Source organism: Procambarus clarkii, chromosome 69 (genome assembly GCF_040958095.1).
Source record: "Procambarus clarkii isolate CNS0578487 chromosome 69, FALCON_Pclarkii_2.0, whole genome shotgun sequence".
NCBI classification, from domain to species: Eukaryota; Metazoa; Arthropoda; class Malacostraca; order Decapoda; family Cambaridae; genus Procambarus; species Procambarus clarkii.
Window position 1 is genome coordinate 3711232 of NC_091218.1, and position 18904 is coordinate 3730135.

The following is an 18904-nucleotide window of genomic DNA, read 5'->3' on the forward strand; positions in this document are numbered from 1 at the left end:
CTTCTCCCCAGGCTCGTTGCCTCAACTGCGGTGAGGCCCATCCTGACTTCTCCCGTGCGTGTGTCCATTACAAGCTTGAGGCAGCCGTCCTCAACTTGAAGCACCGGGAGCGTTTATCTTTTCCTGAGGCGAGACGCCAGGTTCGCCGGCTCCCGCCTTATGCTACTATCTCTTATGCTCACGTGTTGCGCTCTTCCTCTCCTCGTCCTTCCCGCCTTCCTCAAACTCACAACCGTTTCCGGGCCTTGGACCCTGATGCGCTCGCTGCCCCCTCCTCTGTTCCTTTGGGTTCTCTCCCGAAGGATCCTCCTCCTGGTCCTCTGTCTGGGGTTCCCCACCCTTCTACCCGGTCTGTTGTGTCTCCTGTGTCTTCTTCCTCGTCTCCCTCCGTTCCTCCTTCCCATCCTTCCCCTCCGTCTCTTGACTCTCCCCGCCGCCTGTCGGTGCGGGCTGATGTCCATCGCTCTCCAAACGGCCGTCATGTGTGCTCTCGTTCAGCTTCTCCTGTTGAGACGCTAGAATTCGTTGCCCAGTACGTGGTTGCTGGAACACCGGTCTCTTCACGTCAGAAGCGTAAGCCTAGCTCCTCTCCTTCCTCCTCCCCGGCGGGTAAGAAGGTTTCGCTTTCTTCCTCGGCCCCTACTTCTGCCTCTCTCGCTCCTTCCCCTCCCATTTCGGTGGTTGCGCCCCCTGTTCCTGCTATGGAGGTTTCTTTAGCCCCCGCTTCCCTCTCAGTTGCTGCCCTTGATTAGGTACGCTCCCCTCTTTCTACCCCTCCTCTTCCTGCTGCTGTCCTTGCCTGCTCCTCTCCGTTTTCTCCTCCTCTTCCTCTTCCTCCTCCTCCTCCTCCTCCGGACCCCGCCCGCCCACCTCTGATCTGTTCTCCCGTTTCCTTCCCTCCGTCTTTGCTCAGTTTACCCATGCCCCCTAACCCTGACTTTGCTGACCCTGATCCCGACCCTGATATTCTTTAACGTGCTCTGTTGCTCTTTCGCCTTTGTTTCTTCCTTGTTCTCTGTTTTTGTCGTTTCTCTTCTCGTCGTTGTCCATTCTTCAATGGAACGTTCGAGGTTATTACGCTAATTTCCTCGAACTCCAACTTCTGATTTCGCGGTTTTCGCCCCTTTGTGTCTGTCTCCAGGAGCCGATGCTTGGTGTTCGTCCTGGTCGTTTTCGTGGCTATTCCTTTCTCTCCCCTCCCCCCCAGCTGTTGTTGGGGCTTCTAATTCTTCTACTCTTTTGATTCGTGCTGATGTTCCCTTTGTTCCTTTACTTTTTCCTTCACCTCTACATTGTTCTGCTGCTCGTGTCTTTGTGGGGAAATGGTACACTGTTTGTTCCATTTATCTCTCCCCGAGTATCCCGCTTTCTCTTCCTGATTTGAAACACCTCCTAGACTCCTTGCCGGAGCTTGTGCTCCTGCTGGGTGACTTCAATTGTCGTCATTATCTTTGGGGTGACGTTCTGACGAATACCCGGGGTCGCCTTCTTGAGCCGTTTCTCCTCTCTTCTTCCCTGTCTCTTCTGAATTCTGGTGAGCCCACTCATTTGGACTCTCGGACTCGCACCCTTTCTTGTCTTGATCTTTCTCTCTGCTCTTCTTCTCTTTACTTAGATTTCACGTGGCAGGTTCTTGATGACCTCCATGGAAGTGATCATTTCCCCATCCTTGTTTCCTTTTTCTCTTTTCGCCCTTCCCTCTCTTTCCCTAGGTGGCAGTTTGCTAAGGCGGACTGGACCTTATTGTCCCTCGGTGCTACTCTCTCTGACCTCTCCCTTCTGCCTCTCTCTCGCGCTCTCCTCCTTTTTCATGACACTGTCTTTAACGCTGCCCTCCGCTCTATCCCTCGCTCTTCCTCCCGGGGTCCACGGAAGTGCGTTCCCTGGTGGAATGCGGACTGTGCTCGGGCTGTCCCCTGTAAGCGTGCAGCCTGGAAGAGGCACCGCCGTAGGCAGACGACCGATTCTTTTCTTTTCTTTCGGAAAGCGAGTGCGGTGGCCCGTAGGGCCATCCATATGGCTAAACGTGAATGTTGGGCATCTTATGTCTCAACAATTACGTCCGAAACCCCTCTGGCCCAGATCTGGAAGTGTATCCGCAAGATAGCGGGTAAGTTCGTTCCCGATGTTTCACCGGTCCTTCACCTCCATGATACTCTTGTGGCGGACCCGTTGCGGGTCACTTCCGAACTGGGTTCCTACTTTTCTTCTGTTAGCTCTGATCTTCATCTTCCCCAATCTTTCCTTCTTCGTAAACGTGTCCATGAGTCTCGTCCTTTAGATTTCTGCACTCATCTTCAGCTTCCCTATAATGATCCCTTCTCTCTCTCTGAACTTAGTTCTGCCCTGGCCCTCTGCGGTTCTACGGCGGTGGGCTCCGATGGTATTCATTATGAGATGCTTTGCCTTCTCCCTCCGAGCACGTCTCAGTATTTACTGAGTCTGTATAATCGGATCTGGGAGTCGCCGTCAGTCCCTGAGGACTGGCTCGATGCCGTTGTCCTCCCTGTTCGCAAACCGGGGTCTCTGGGTACTTCCCCTAAGGACTTTCGCCCTATTGCTCTGACAAGTTGTGTCTGCAAACTCTTTGAACGTATGGTTAACGTTCGTCTGATGTGGTTCCTGGAACACCATCACCACCTCTCCCCTTCTCAATTTGGTTCCGCAAGTGCCGCAGCACGACAGATGTTTTGGTGAACTTGGAGGTCTATATTCGTACTGCTTTTGCTGCGAACACCTCCGCTGTTGTCGTCCTTTTTGACCTGGAAAAGGCTTACGACACCACTTGGCGTTATCATATCCTATCTCAACTTCATTCTTTTGGCCTTCGTGGGCATCTCCCTCTCTTTCTCGGCAGCTTCCTCTCTCGTCGTTCCTTTCGGGTGCGCCTTGGTACCGCGCTCTCTCCCTCTTTTCAGCAATACGAAGGTGTGCCCCAGGGTAGTGTTCTGAGCACTACTCTTTTTCTGGTTGCCCTCAATAGTCTTCTTTCCTCTCTTCCTTCTGGTGTCTTCTCCGCTCTCTATGTCGATGATCTTACCCTTTGTTGTCAGGGTGATGATTCGCCTCTCCTTCAACGCCGGTTTCAACTTGCAATTGATGCCGTGTCGTCTTGGGCCACAGATCATGGCTTTAAGTTCTCTACTTCTAAGACTTGTGCCATGACTTTTACGCGGAAACGGGTTGTTCTTCGTCCCTCTTTGTCCCTTTATGGTCATCCCCTTGAATACAAAGATTTCGCGAAGCTTTTGGGGTTATTCCTTGACACTCGTTTGTCTTGGTCTCCCCATATCTCTTACCTCCGCGTTGAGTGCTCTAAAGCCCTTACCCTCCTTCGGGTCTTGTCCCATACTTCTTGGGGGGCAGATAGGCGCACTCTCCTTGCTTTACATTCCTCTCTCGTCCTGTCTAAGCTCGATTATGGTTGCCCTGCTTACTCGTCTGCTTCTCCTTCTACTCTTCGCCGTCTTGATGCTTTGCACCATACTTGTGGGAACCGACCTGTGAGATTTATATTTATTTAATTTATATGAATTTATATTTACGTTAATTTATATACTTCGATAGCAATTTGTATAATGATAAGTGGACTGTATTTCTGCAATAATCTCACAAATCGATCCTCTACACATTAGGGGGGTTTATATTTATATATATGCAGCCAATCAAACTACAGAAATAACTACATACATTAAAGAGGTTCCTTATCTTATAGTACAGCAGGTTAGTCCACCAGGTATAACTAGGGTGTAGACACCAAATTATCCTCTTTGAGGTAGCTTCCATATCACCCAGTAACTGGTGCACAAATCTTGCATCCTCGTCTTGACCTGTCAAAAGTGCGCTAGCTGTGAAGCCAGAATCCTATATATGACAAGTATATCAGAGAAAACAGTACATGGAACATGAAGACCTGGCTTAATTACCTTTAGTTTGAGGCTTCCATGTGATCTAACCGGGTCACCCTATATAATGACATTAATGGCCACTAATGATAAATAATGGGTTTCGGAAAGAACACTTAACTTGATTTGTTGACAGCGTGTTGACAGATGGTACACCTTTGGTATCCATAACACTACGTCCAAGTAAAATTAACAGGAGCCGAATTTGCTCCCGTGTGAGCCTCTGGTCTCGTATAACAATGGCTGTTTAACACTCCATACTATTGACGTTACTGGCCGACATTGTCCAGAATGATAGGAGCCGAATTTGCTCCACACGTCTCGGAGGTGACACAACAATGGCTGCCTCCTTCCCCACTCACGCCTGGCCTACTTTGTCCAGATTTCAGAAAGTGATAGAAGGGTCACATTTACTCTACTTTAATATTGATAATTAAGTTAATTTATATAAGATGTTTTTATGATGGTAAAGTCCAAAGACTAATGTATTTAAGAACAATTCCCACCATAATAGGTGGTGAATTATAATAGTGTGTGGTGATGATATCCCGTTTTCTTTAGACGGTAATTCCACTACAAGTTACGTTTTCTATGGGTAACTTGTTGGTAATACAGCAACAAATATTATCTGTCTGTATGATTATTAAATGGTGTCGGATTTTCCGACAATACTGGGTTGTGCCTGAGTTCTGGTGCCTTTCGTTCGACTCCCATCCTTAGCTTATATGTTGACACTGGCTTCCTGTGTCTCCTGGACTGCCGTGATCGCTACTGTCTTCGCTATCTTACGCGGTCCTTGCAACATCCTTCCTCTCGCCTCTGTCGTGCTTTAACTTTTACCCCTCCTGCGGTTCCTGTTCCTCTTCACCACCTCCCTCTTTCTGTCCGGTTATCTCGCCTACAGGATTCTCTTTCCGTCCGTATTTCTGATGTTTCTCCTCGTGTTGTTCCTTCTTTGCCCCCGTGGAGGGTCTCTCTTCCGCGGTTTTGTACATCCTTGACCCGTGTCACTAAAGCTTTCACCCCTCCTGCGGTTCTAAAACGCCTTTTTCTCGAGCTCTTTTCTTCTCACTCCCGCTCCGTTTCTGTCTTCACCGATGGGTCTAAGTCAGTGGACGGTGTTGGCTACTCTGTTGTTTTTCCTGATCGCACTTATGTGTCGCTTGCCTCCGGAGTCTAGCATCTTTACAGCGGAACTTTATGCTATTCTCTATGCTCTTCGTCTCCTGCTTTCTCGTTGTCAGTCTTCCTTTGTAGTTGTTGTTGACTCTCGTAGTGCCCTCATGGCTCTCGGTTCCTTTAATCCGGTTCATCCAGTAGTTGTCGAGATCCAGCATTGGCCGTTTCTCGTTCACAGTAAATTTAAGTCGGTTGAGTTTTGTTGGGTTCCCAGCCATATTGGTGTGTGTTTAAATGAGCGTGCGGATGCTGCCGCCAAGGAAGCTGTCCGCTCTTGTCCCATCTCTCGTAAAGGCATTCCGTGTTCCGACTTTTACCCGGTTATCCATTCCTCAGTCCTTACCCGTTGGCAGGCTTCTTGGTTGTCTGTTACTGGTAACAAGCTACGTATTCTTAAATGTTGTGTTTCCTCGTGGCCGTCCTCCTTCCACCGTAACCGGCGGTGGGAAACAGCTCTGGCGAGGTTGCGTATTGGCCATACTCGCTTAACCCATGGTCAATGGGATGGAGCGCTGCCCTGCTCCTTATTGTCCTAGTTGCATTGTCCCTCTTACGGTCGTTCATGTCCTTCTTGAATGTCCTGACTTCCAGGACGAGCGGGTGTCTCCTTGTGGACTGATGAAAGGGGCTTCCTTTGTACATGCTTCGAGAAGACTTTTCAAGTGTGGCTCAGGTATGTCTAATTTGGGGGTGCTCTCGTCTCTGTATACTCTGTCCAGTATCATTCCTATGGTTGCTATCCTGTTCCTATAAAACGAGGAACATATTCATCTACAATCTTAACCCCACGACTCAAAAAAGCAGCGAAACAACTAAAAAATCTGAAAGACGTAACAATAAGAAAAGCCGACAAAACAGCAGCATATGTATTGATTCCTACCCATGAATACATGAACAAAATTAGCGACATCCTAAGGGACGACTCCAAATTTCAACGAATCACGAGGAACCCCGTAGAAGACCTTAAGCGGAAAGTAAACAAAACAATTACAGCAATCAACGCAAAGAAAGGTAGTGTGCATTTCAATAAACTTCAAGGCGACTATGGCTTAGGATATGCCTACGGCAATGTTAAGACGCATAAACCAGGTAACCCACTACGCCCTATAATCAGCCAAATACCAACCCCAACTTATCACCTGGCAAAGAAACTCAATGAACTCCTAACTCCATACACTCCAAGTAAGTTTAGTCTACAATCATCAGCAGATTTCCTAGAATTGATCAAATCTACCCAGCCCGATGGAATCATCGCTTCCCTGGACGTTGAATCCCTTTTTACCAACGTCCCAGTCGACACAACCATAGGAATGATACTGGACAGAGTATACAGAGACGAGAGCACCCCCAAATTAGACATACCTGAGCCACACTTGAAAAGTCTTCTCGAAGCATGTACGTAATGTACGTATGTAATTATAATCATACTTTAACCAATTTTTAAAAATTTCTAACAATTAATTTAACTTCCTCAATGAATCATATTGAAAATATATTGTTTAGAATCTGCACTAGACGGAACATGTTCTACGGCATACTTGTTAGCTGCTCTGGTTTTGAGCAATAATTTGTGCATAGCGCGTTTCAGTTTGCGCTTTAATTCTACCCTTTCGGCAGATGGCATTTCTCTTCTAAGGTGGTTTTGTAGTTCTGCCTCGTTCTTTGCGTCTTTGACTTCATCAGTCAACCCCTCTAGCTCAAAAGCAATAATTGCCAGTTTGTTTGGTGGTGATCCTAGTGACGATAGTAGACAGACAGTGCCTCCATTACTTGTGGTCTCCATTTTGATGAACCTGTTAGCGAGCGTCCTGACAGTTACTGCTCAAGACGAAACTCATCAGAAACAGTCGTGACATTTCTGCCTGGTTGTGTGTGTCGGTTCTAAACTCAGGCCAATAGTTAACCAGAAGCTCACAGTAGTGTTGATGCTGTTGAGGGGGAACCTAATCCAGAATAGGACTGTGGGGTAACCTACTCTTTAATTTGCTTGACGGCAACGACAGGAAGTAGCTGGGGGGAGCCGCGGTGAGCGAGTATAATGTTGCACTGGGTGAAGAGGTGTATACCCCATCAACCAAAAACCAAAGGCATAAAAACCCAGTGTGTGGTGATCATGGGGGATGCATGCCCCATTGCACCTCACCTCTTCCACCCTCGGGGGACAGTGTTTCTGGCAGTCATCAAGGGACTTGCTAGGGTCCCTGTAGTCCTTGTGTGAAATAATGACAATTCTTAACGGGGGCATTAACAAGGGTACGAGAGCTGTGTGAAGACCCTCGACAGTATACTCGCCTAGTTGTGCTTGCAGGGGTTGAGCTCTGGCTTTTTGGTCCCGCCTCTCAACTGACAATCGTCTAGTGTACAAATTCCCGAGCTTACTGGGCTCATATCATATGTACATTTGTAACTGTGTATGGAGTCAGCCTCCACCACATCACTGCCTAATGCAATCCATTTAACTACTGACACTGAAAGTTCCTTCTGACGTCCTTGTGGCTCATTTGGGTACTCGGCTTCCACCTGTCCCCCCTTGTTCACATACCACCAGTGTTAAAAATTTCTCTTTATTCCCTGTCGATTCTTAGAATTTTGTAGGTAGTGATCATGTCTCCCCGAGCTCTCCTGCCGTGTATGTGAATGTATATAATTGTTAGTATATTTTGAGAGCAGGTTTTCTCTAATACATGCGTAATTAAATACAATAGTATTGGCTTAGTAATTTTCGTATGAATTTTTTCTATGTAAATATGTATCTGAAGAGCAGAGCCGTCTTACCGCCTGGGCCCGATGGGCACTTGCTGAGGGCCCCCACGAGCGTAGGACATGTTCATTATGGAAGCAGGATGTTTAAATATTAAGGTAATGTTGCAAGCACACTTGTATAACACTACATCCTGGTGTTGAATTAAGTATTTAAGAAATATATTTCCAAGTGAATAACCCTTTCAGCAGAAATTAAACGTCATGTTCTGAATGGAGCACAGAAGAGGAAGAACTGCAGAGGAGAAAATAGGAAAACTTCCGAAATAAACATCATGGCTCTCAACACAGGTGCAACGACAGCCTCTCATACTATTCCTTCAGATATAGCATCAACATCTACATCCATTCCTGTTTATCAATCATCCAGTTTCAGCAGCCATACCATCATTGCCTGTTGCTGCTGCTAGTGACATTTTACAAGAGGAAATACCCATATCTGTAACAGTAAAGGAGTTGGCAATCCAAGAGACAGATTCGGGGCTATGGAACATAATGAGACCAGCAATAGATTACTGGATTCGTAGTGGGCCCTTATGTCAGAATTATGATAGCAACCTTTCTAACTCGCACAGTGTGTAAAACAGCTGGAGTAGAGAATATGAATGCAAGGTTACACACGGAAATCACAACGTGATGCATCAAATGAACAAGCCCACAAGGGCTGTGACGAGGATTCGAACCTGCGTCCAAAAACATTCCAGACGCTGCCTTAATAGAATGAGCTACGTCATGGTCAAGAGTTGAAACCGAAGTTCTACTGAACTTCGCCCTTACTTTATTACACTCTTGGACGCAGGTTCGAATCCTAGTCACGGCCCACAAGGGCCGTGACGAGTACTTTGTTGGAGTACTGTTTGTACTCTGTTGTTTACTATTAGTGGTTAAAGAAGGTTTAGATGTCGCTTTTCCATCTGTGTTATCTCGTTATCTTTCTATGATGGATCTCAAACCTTCCGTTATCACCTTTACAGTTAGAGAAGATTTGTTATGTAAGACAAACAACTTATCCATTACGTCACTGGGTAATTTGCGTCTCATGTGGACTTGGATTATCCAGTCCGATTCATTCAGATTCACCTTGTTAAGCGCCTTGAGCAAGGACTCAAGCTCCATTCTAAAGGCTTGGGGTGAGTCAGCTGATCCATCTGGAGGGAGATTATCAAGGATTTGTGGGTTAGAAGTCTGATAGCCCTGTCTGGCTTAGCATAATTTTCCTTAAGGAGCTGTACTGTGCTATCATAACCATCATCAATGAAGGTCAAATTACAGACCACCTTTATCACTTCATCCTTTAAGACATCCTGCAAATATGTAAATTTTGTGGTCCACTGAATCGACAAATTTGTTCCAGAAGATACCACAACTCTCGTCCTCTGTACCAGAGAAAGTTGGGAGACTGATGGTAATTTGACTTTAGGTTGTGTCGGATTTTGGGAAGCTCTGGCAGCAATGTTTGCAGTGGCCTTGAGTATGGTTATTAACTTGACAAAGTGTTGTAACTTTGTTTTGCATCTTCATAATCTGTGTTTTCTTGTACTAAAGCTTCCATTGCATCTTTTTCGATGTTAATAGCAGCAAGAACATACTTATATTTCAGGATTTGTTCTTTTACATGCTTAAATTTGCTCTCTGCAACCTTATGATGGCCCTCCAGTTCTACATAACCAACTGGAGTGTGTTTACATAAATCATCGCATTTACTGATCTGTTATGTGGCCCTTCATACCTGTGAGGGTCGCCTTTACATTTTTGGTGGTAGACATGATGACTGTATTTGCTAGCCGTGTTGCAGATGTACTAATGCTAAGCCTTGTTGGACTTTGATTTATACTGTTACTAGCACTTGAGCTAGTAGAGCTACTAGATTCTGAACTAGAGCTATTTTATCATTTTAAAATGCACATTATATAATCATACACACTATAATTTGAGTGGTAACCTTGTATCTATGCTGGTTTTATCTCAAGTTAGCTCCTTAATTATCACTTGGTTGGTCAAGAGGCACAGATTAACACAAAGGTGAAATGATTATAGTTAAATTATTACTATAGTTATGATATTATGTAGACAACACAACTCGGGTTGTCATAAACTGCATAAAAATATGGACTTGCTAGGTTGTAATATAGGTTCAACTCTAGACAAATGTAAATTCTTAACCTTACACCAGGTTAGCACAATAAATTAGACTAGGTTGCTGTACAACACCAGCCTAAAATGTTCTACCCCTGTGTAAGAATTAGTTTGTAAATTGTGATATGCAGTAATTGTTATGGTGCAATATTATGTAAACGCTTACAATTATAAAAATCATATACATTTATGGGTAAATTAGCCTCTTATCAACCTCTTGTAATGAAAAAGCACAAATGTTCTTTTCGTTCAGGTCTCGGAACAATAATAGTGCTTGTTGTGCGTTCTGTTCACTGTTAGCAGAGATTGAAAAAGTTAGGCTTCAAAAATATGTAAGTGTCTTCCTGCTATAATTAGTGTTAATGTAAATAGTGTAAATATTGCACTAATTTATTGCACTAATTTTTATGTTCTATCCAGTTTGTTGAGGACCATAACTTATGAGGGGAAATCCTAGCCTGTTTTATTGTCTTTTTTTGAATATTAAATATTTACTTTATTTTATTTTTTTTAATTGACTTTAATATATTATTTTTCGTCAGAGTTAGTCCTTAGTTGGTTAGTGGACTGCATATATTCTGATTCACTGCTAGAACTTGTCACTCAGTTGTGGGGGGGGGGGGGCAATTTGTAGCTAAAATCACTTTGAAGTGGATTCTTCATAAACTACAAATTGTTTACCGAGTCTTTAATATGAAAATTATAAATCATACCACATATGGTGGTCTAATCTACTGTTATACATATAGTTAATTTAATTATGTATACTACTCTATCTACTACTATACTACTCTATTAAACACAAAAGGGCCTTATTTGATCCTGTAGTTGTGACCTGCTAAGGCTGTGTATTTGTAGCATCAGATTAGGGTGTGGTCCTGTGCCTCAGAGTACCACGTAATAGCATCTATCTGGAGGCCTGCAAGGTTGGTGTACAACTGGGTTAAACATTATGTTGCGAGCCAACTGTCTGCTTCAGTCTCTTCCTTCGCAATTACCTGTTTGGGATATTTAAATGTTTAACATTAGTAAAAGCACATTAACATATTAAGGTACAGGTATGACTTGTAATAAGAGGGATGTATAATGTAGAGTACGTACTTGTTAGGGATTTTTATCCCACAGTATAACCGCCTAACCTATTTGTTATAAATGGCCAAAATATACACAAAATACTTGGTAGGATGGATACTGGTGTTCCTGTGGTTGTCGAGGTGCTGTTGTGGTTTTGCTCGCTTGTTGACACGTAATCTGGGTGTCTATAGAGTTATACCAGTTTGTATGGAAGGAGCCACCTCTACAGCGTGTTTCGTTATGATTCTACGGCGTAAGTGACGACGCCTCTAGGGGAGCCGTCCTAAAATACTTGGTTGTTTTATTTATGATTAAGGAATAGTTAAGCTGTATTCTTTTTGTTTTCAATTATATTCAGTCCTAGTGAACACTTTTTTATTAAGTTTAAATATTAGACTGAAGTTTGAAAGGAGATGAGAAATTTAAACATACGTCTTGTTGTATGATGTCACAGAATAACCCACTTTTTTTCTTTATGGGGGTAACTTGTGTGTGTGTGTCGGATTTCCGACTTACATCAGTGATGAAGCTTCCAGGTAGGCACCAGATTGTTAGTCTCCCTTCCTCTGTGATGCCGAACTACACCCCAGACTACTGTCTGTCCGAGACCCAGAACACAACTTACCTTCCCTCGATTAATTAATGAAGATTAACCACTGTACTGTGCCAACTGAGAGAACTCCTTTTTTTTTATTTTTCGTACCCATTCAAAATACGTGAGCGGTAGGTTGTGTACGAAATGGACTCTTTAAGGGCACCATTGAGAGGCAGCCATCTTCGAAAAAATTCCCAGAATGCCTTAGGTCTGCTGACTGGGTTAGTACTAAGTGAGCAGCAGTTGCTGCCGCACGCGCCTCTGGCTCCCAAACACCTGTCCGATGCATTGTTGGAAGATCGCACTCTGTCGGTGAAATTCAGACCCTAGTATTTGAAGAACATAAGGGTCATGATATTGGTGAAGCTAGGTGCAATAAAAACCTAACGCAAAGGTCAGATGCAAGTGATACAGCACCTATGAGGTCGATACAGCGAACATATCCAGTTGTAGCTGTAACGTACGATTATGTTACGTTATTGGGTAGATTAGAGAGTGTTTAGCGAGTTTCATATTTATTTAGTAGTCCTGGATACAGCAGTGTCCTAGACGTTGAGACGGAGCTTGGAGCAGAGCAGGAAGCCGAGTGTGGCAGGAGTCGCGGAGCTCTATGTGGGAGTGTTGTAGCTGGATGCGGTCCTGGTCTGCTGCCTGTTCTGTGTCGAAGCTGTAGCGTCTTGGAAACGATTAGAACTATCAACGCAGAGTGCTACATTCTTGACTGGAAATTGTACTGCTTTGCTATACTCAAATCGCTTGTTTATATACGGTGACTACACCTCACAATAAGATAGGAGGGTGGAAAAACCGTTACCTGTAAATAGGGATAGGATTACAGCTTGTGTAGTTCGTGCTAATTTGTTATGCCATTAAGATAATGGAGCGAGTACAAGTTTACTCGCTACATAGCTCTGGTTCCACCCTTGCCCACCTATGCCATCTCCAGTTTATATAGATGATACATGGATGAATCGTTTTCTGCGTTCAGTGATGATGCATCTGATACAAGTAGCACAGATGAACAGTGTTAGCGGCTTCCTTGGTGGTGTTTTCCATAGATATTTTCAAGAATAGCTGAATTCCTTTCAGAATTCCTGAATCTCTTCTAGATTGACTGACACTCTTAGAGGTTGGCTGAATTTCTTCCAGTGTGGCACCTTACAAAGCGATCTTTTCAAGACTACCTTATGATTTACAAGTTTGGCTACATACCACCTACAAGTACTAAAACCAAGGGTGTACATGAGCACGTTATTTGCAAGCACACAGAACGAAGAAACAGAGCGAAAATCCATCTGTACCTGGTGCAACGAGAGCAAGATCCCGCTATGTACCATGGACTACTTCGTTGATTATTACTCACTTCTGAAGTACTGAGTGTGTAATACAGTGTGTTACTGTGTAAATAGTGCGTGAAACTGTACATATTGTAATTTTAGTGAATTTTTAACAAGTAATATTGCAACAATAAACATTTATTGTGGACACGTTACTGATATATGAATCACAGTTCCATGGAACAATATGAACATTCTACTGTATACATACTGTAAAGGACACAAATATGCATTGTATATGATAAAAAAAAGCATTGGAAATTCATGGCACAAATAATTGGAAACATATTTGTGGCAACTCGCGGTACATGAATGGCCCGGGCGACCATGTCTGGGAGCTTTACTTGGGGCGACCAGCCCGTGATGACGTCACAGCACACCTTGTCCACATCCCCACAGCCAAAGTGAAATATATTTATTTTTAGATAGACATGTTCAGGGAAGGGAATATATAATTTTACAAAGAAAAAAAGAATTTTTTAGGAACACTTGATTTCATCCGCACAGGGGGAATGTCACTATAAACTTGACGCATCACAGTGGTTAAGCCACCCAAGAGGTGGCACAGGCATGAATAGCCCGTAACCCCTTCCCTCCTTCGTAACAAGCTTTTCTAGCCGTTCATCCCCAATTTTTCCTTGATTGGACGGATTTGAATCTGGTAACAACTGATAGCCTTCCACCTTTTGAACTACTCGAGGCGAGGTTTAGTAAGTCAAATACTATCCCAAGTCTCTACTCTTAGTCATCTCAACTGTCACATCTCTCTCCCCCGGAGTTAAGACAAAACCATGTGTACGTTAAACATGATTGTCTTATCCCAGACTGGTCCTCCAGACAGAAAAATTTATTTCCTTTAACAAAAATCTAACCTAACATAAGTATAATTATAATCATCTAAGCTTTAAGTATAAAATCCTGCTTTTAATAACAATATTAGTCCCAACTGTCCATTCAGCAGTGGCAGTCTGGCAAACAGTCCTCAGGACTGAACAACCTTCAAGGTTTACATCATCTTCTAGTTTACTTTGCAATCTTGATATTGTCTTGACCGAAGTGCTGGGAAGTTGACACCAACGAGGTCTTGCTATAGAAGTGAGCAATTATAGGCGTTGAGGCGGTGTTGGCGTGGTGAGAGAGGAGTAGTTGCTGACTACAGGTCTAAGTTTCCATCCGCTGATGTCCTCATCGAGAAGTCGAGTCGAGGGAGGGGGAAGACGTACCGTGCGCGCTCCGTTAAAATCGTGACATTAATCGGGATTCTTAGGACTACTGCCATGGATTACTGATTACAGACATCACAAAGTGCATAGTGACTCGCTGGAAAATTGAAAATAGTCATTAACAATAGAACTTTGTGTTAAATGGGGAATAAACGGGAGACCACGTGTGAGCCAGTGAACGAGGCTGTGTACATGCGTGTATTAGGAAAAAAATAGTGAACGGTGATTCGTGGAACAGTGATGTGGAACGGGTATCACAACAACATACAAGTTGGAAGTAAATATTATAAATATAGAATACTAGAAATATAGAATAGTGGCAAGAGGCGGCATCAGTGGTTATAAATCGGGTAACTGGAAACTGGTGACATCAACCTGGGACAACAAGAGGTCACCTGTACCGACCGGGGGACCAACTTCGCTACCTACGCTAAGTACCTGCCATAAAGTTTGAACAAAATAACATACATAATATTACAAATGTACGGTATACATATAATATTATAAATATTAAACATATAAATATATATATACATATAATTTTATAAAGAGTTAAAAGGACTGACATCAACAAGTGATCCATACAGTGAATCTCAAATAGAACGTGTCAACTGTACAGCCTCTGGGACCCTCACTCTCGACCGTGCGATAAGTACAGACCATACAGTAGAACAAATAAACATATATATTGTTACAAATATACAATATACATATATTATAAATATATAGATATATACAACAAAACAAGGCAAAATGGGAGTAAATAAACAAATTTGTGGGCACTGTAACAATTCCTTAAAGACGAAGGTAACGGGAATTGAATGTTATATCTGTAAGACTAGATTCCATTCGGCTTGTACATTAGTGAGTAACACTACGGCACCGAGAGCTGGCCACTTCCTTTGGGTGTGTAAAAATGACCTGCCAGCTTGGAATATCCTAAAAAACCTTCTAGATATCATGACGCATGATCGGAAAACATCATTCTTTGGAAGCCTACCAGCCATCCAGGAGTGGGAAAGGAACAACAATATACAAGGGGCGGAGGCTATAGTCAGGGATGAAACTGAGGCTGAAACTCAGGAAGTTGTAAACTGACTCAGTAGGCCAGGATGTAGATGACAGTAAACTAGAAAGTGTACCGATAAACCAATTCAGAAGAGAAGGACAGACTTGTGCAAATTTTATGCAAAGGGCATATGCAGACATAGATATGCTGGTAATAAGAAAGGATTAGAATGCAGTTACCAACATCCCCAAAAATGTTTAAATATGCTTAGGAAAGGTGAGTGTCGATTTGGATCAATATGTAGGTTTTTCCATCCTGACATGTGCCAAACCTCACTGGAGGACAGAAAATGCTATGACCTCAGCTGCCCACGCTTTCACGTGAAAGGCACGGAACGCTACATAAAGAGTGGCAAACAGGATAATGAATTTGGAGGAAACTCTCTAATTTTTTTATACCAGACCGACAGAGAATTCAAAAGGAGCAGCATGGAGAGTGTATGGAACTGGATGCCAGATCCACTTGCATTCCAGAATTACAGATACAATTACCCACCGAAAGGGAACTACAACTACGACAGACAACTGCCCTACAACAATCAGTACTGGTCAGAACAAACTCATTATGTCCACGAATAATGGGCTTGCCGAAAAGTCTCCCATTCAAACTATCACTAAGAGTAACCTCATTCATCTTTGCCAACATACAAGGACTGCAAACAACAACAAACAACAAAGTACAGTTCATAAATGATGGCCTCACGGAGTCAAATGCAGTATTTGGAAAGCCAGAAAGAGATCTAACGTAGAAAGAGAACGCAGAAACGCAGGAAACAGAACACTATAAACGCAGGAAAAAAATAACGGAACTGCTTATGCAGACACGAATTTCCCGTCAAAGAAGGAATAATTTAAATAGGGAGATTGAAGAAATCGAGCGGAAATTGAAACTCGTATAAAACTGAAGAAAGGCAGTTAGAACAGAAAGCAATTCAGGAAATAAAGAAAAATCCAAAATATTTCTTCTCATATGCGAAATCAAAAGCAAAAACCACTGCCAGTATTGGACCTATTCGTACAAGTGAAGGTTCATACACGGAGGATGACAAAGAAATTAGTGAAATCCTAAAAAAGCAGTATGAGGACATGTTTAGCACTCCAATACACATGAAGGTGGAAGATCCAGAAAATTTCTTTATGCGGGATATTCAAACCCCAAATATAACTGATATAAACACGAGTGCACTAAATTTTGAAAGAAATTGAAAACATGCCCATGCACTCGGCCCCAGGTCCAGACTCATGGAATTCAATATTTATAAAGAAATGCAAAGTGCCGGTAGCACAGGCACTCAGTATAGTGTGGAGGAAGAGCTTGGACACGGGGGAGATACCAGATGCACTTAAAGTAGCAGACATAGCCCCTCTACACAAGGGAGGGAGCAAAGCAATGGCAAAGAATTATAGACCAGTTGCACTAACATCGCACATCATAAAAATATTTGAGAGAGTGATTAGGAGTCAGGTCACCAATTTCATGGAGACCAATGGCCTTCACAACACAGGCCAACATGGATTTCGAGCGGGAAGATCGTGCCTCTCACAGTTACTTGAGCACTACGACAAAGTCACCGAGGCATTAGAAGTAAAACAGAATGCTGATGTGATATACACGGACTTCGCAAAGGCTTTCGATAAATGTGACCATGGCGTGATAGCACACAAAATGAAGTCAATGGGAAAAACCGGTAAAGTAGGACGCTGGATACTCAGTTTTCTGTCAAACAGGACTCGGCGAGTAACGGTCAACTATATAAAATCTAGTCCAAGTGCAGTTAAAAGCTCTGTACCTCAGGGTACAGTCCTTGCACCGCTGCTTTTCCTTATTCTCATATCAGATATAGACAAAAATACAAGTCACAGTTTCGTATCGTCCTTTGCAGATGACACAAAAATCAGTATGAAAATTACCTCGGCTGAAGACATTGAAAAACTTCAAGCTGATATTAATAAAGTTTTCGACTGGGCATCAGAAAATAACATGATGTTTAACAGTGATAAATTCCAGGTACTCAGGTACGGTAAAAATGAGGACCTTAAATATAATACAAAGTACAAAACACAGTCAAATGTACCCATAGTAGGAAAACAGCATGTAAAGGATTTGGGAATAATAATGTCTGACGACCTAACGTTTAAGGAGCATAACCAAGCAAATATTGCGACAGCCAGAAAAATGATTGGATGGATTACGAGAACTTTCAAATCCAGGGATCCCATCACAATGGTTGTACTCTTCAAGTCACTTGTGTTGTCCCGTCTTGAGTACTGCTCAGTACTCACTAACCCCCTTCAGAGCAGGAGAGATTGCTGAAATAAAGGGAATACAGAGAACATATACGGCACGCATAGACGCAATAAGGCACCTAAATTATTGGGATCGTCTCAAAGCCCTCCAAATGTACTCACTAGAAAGAAGACGAGAGAGATATCAAATAATATACACCTGGAAGATACTGGAGGGCCAAGTACCAAATCTACACAGTAAAATAACAACGTACTGGAGTGAACGATATGGAAGAAAATGTTGAATAGAACCAGTGAAGAGCAGAGGTGCCATAAGCAAAATCAGAGAACACTGTACAAACATCAGAGGTCCGCGGTTGTTCAACGTCCTCCCAGCAAGCATAAGAAATATTGCCGGAACAACCGTGGACATTTTCAAGAGGAAACTAGATTTATTCCTCCAAGGAGTGCCGGACCAACCGGGCTGTGGTGGGTATGTGGGCCTGCGGGCCGCTCCAAGCAACAGCCTAGTGGACCAAACTCTCACAAGTCAAGCGTGGCCTCGGGCCGGGCTTGGGGAGTAGAACAACTCCCAGAACCCCATCAACCAGGTATCAACCAGGTAACAGCATACTAGGCCTTAACGATTTTCTTCGTTTTCCCATCAAACACTTAACTTTAGCCCTAAAGACGTGCAATGTGTCCCTTTATTGGCGGGTTAAGCACCCTCTACAGGGATCGTGCCATTCCTGTGATCACTTACCACCTGGAACGGGTATCACAACAACATATAAGTTGGAAGTGAAGGAAAATCGTGCATAGAATATTATAAATATAGAATACTAGAAATATAGAATAGTGGCAAGAGGCGGCATCAGTGGTTATAAATCGGGTAACTGGAAACTGGTGACATCAACCTGGGACAACAAGAGGTCACCTGTATTCACCGGGGACCAGCTTCGCTACCCTACGCTAAGTACCTGCCATAAAGTTTGAACAAAATAACATACATAATATTACTAATATACGGTATACATATAATATTATAAATATTAAACATATAAATATATATACATATAATTTTATAAAGAGTTAAAAGGACTGACATCAACAAGTGATCCATACAGTGACTCTCAAATACAACACAATACACCAAACAATGGAGAGGTGTGGCGAGTGTTCGGGAGTACTGGGAAAACGAAATTCAGACGTAACGTGCTGCATCTGTAACATAAGATTCCACCTGGGCTGTACAGAATTAGCTCCAGGATGCATAAAAAAGGCAAGGAATTTACTGGGTTTGCAAAGATGACAGATTAATGTTAGAGAACATAACTAAACTGATGAAAAACATCCCCGAGTCAGAGATTATCATTCACAGACAGGCTACCAGTGATATGC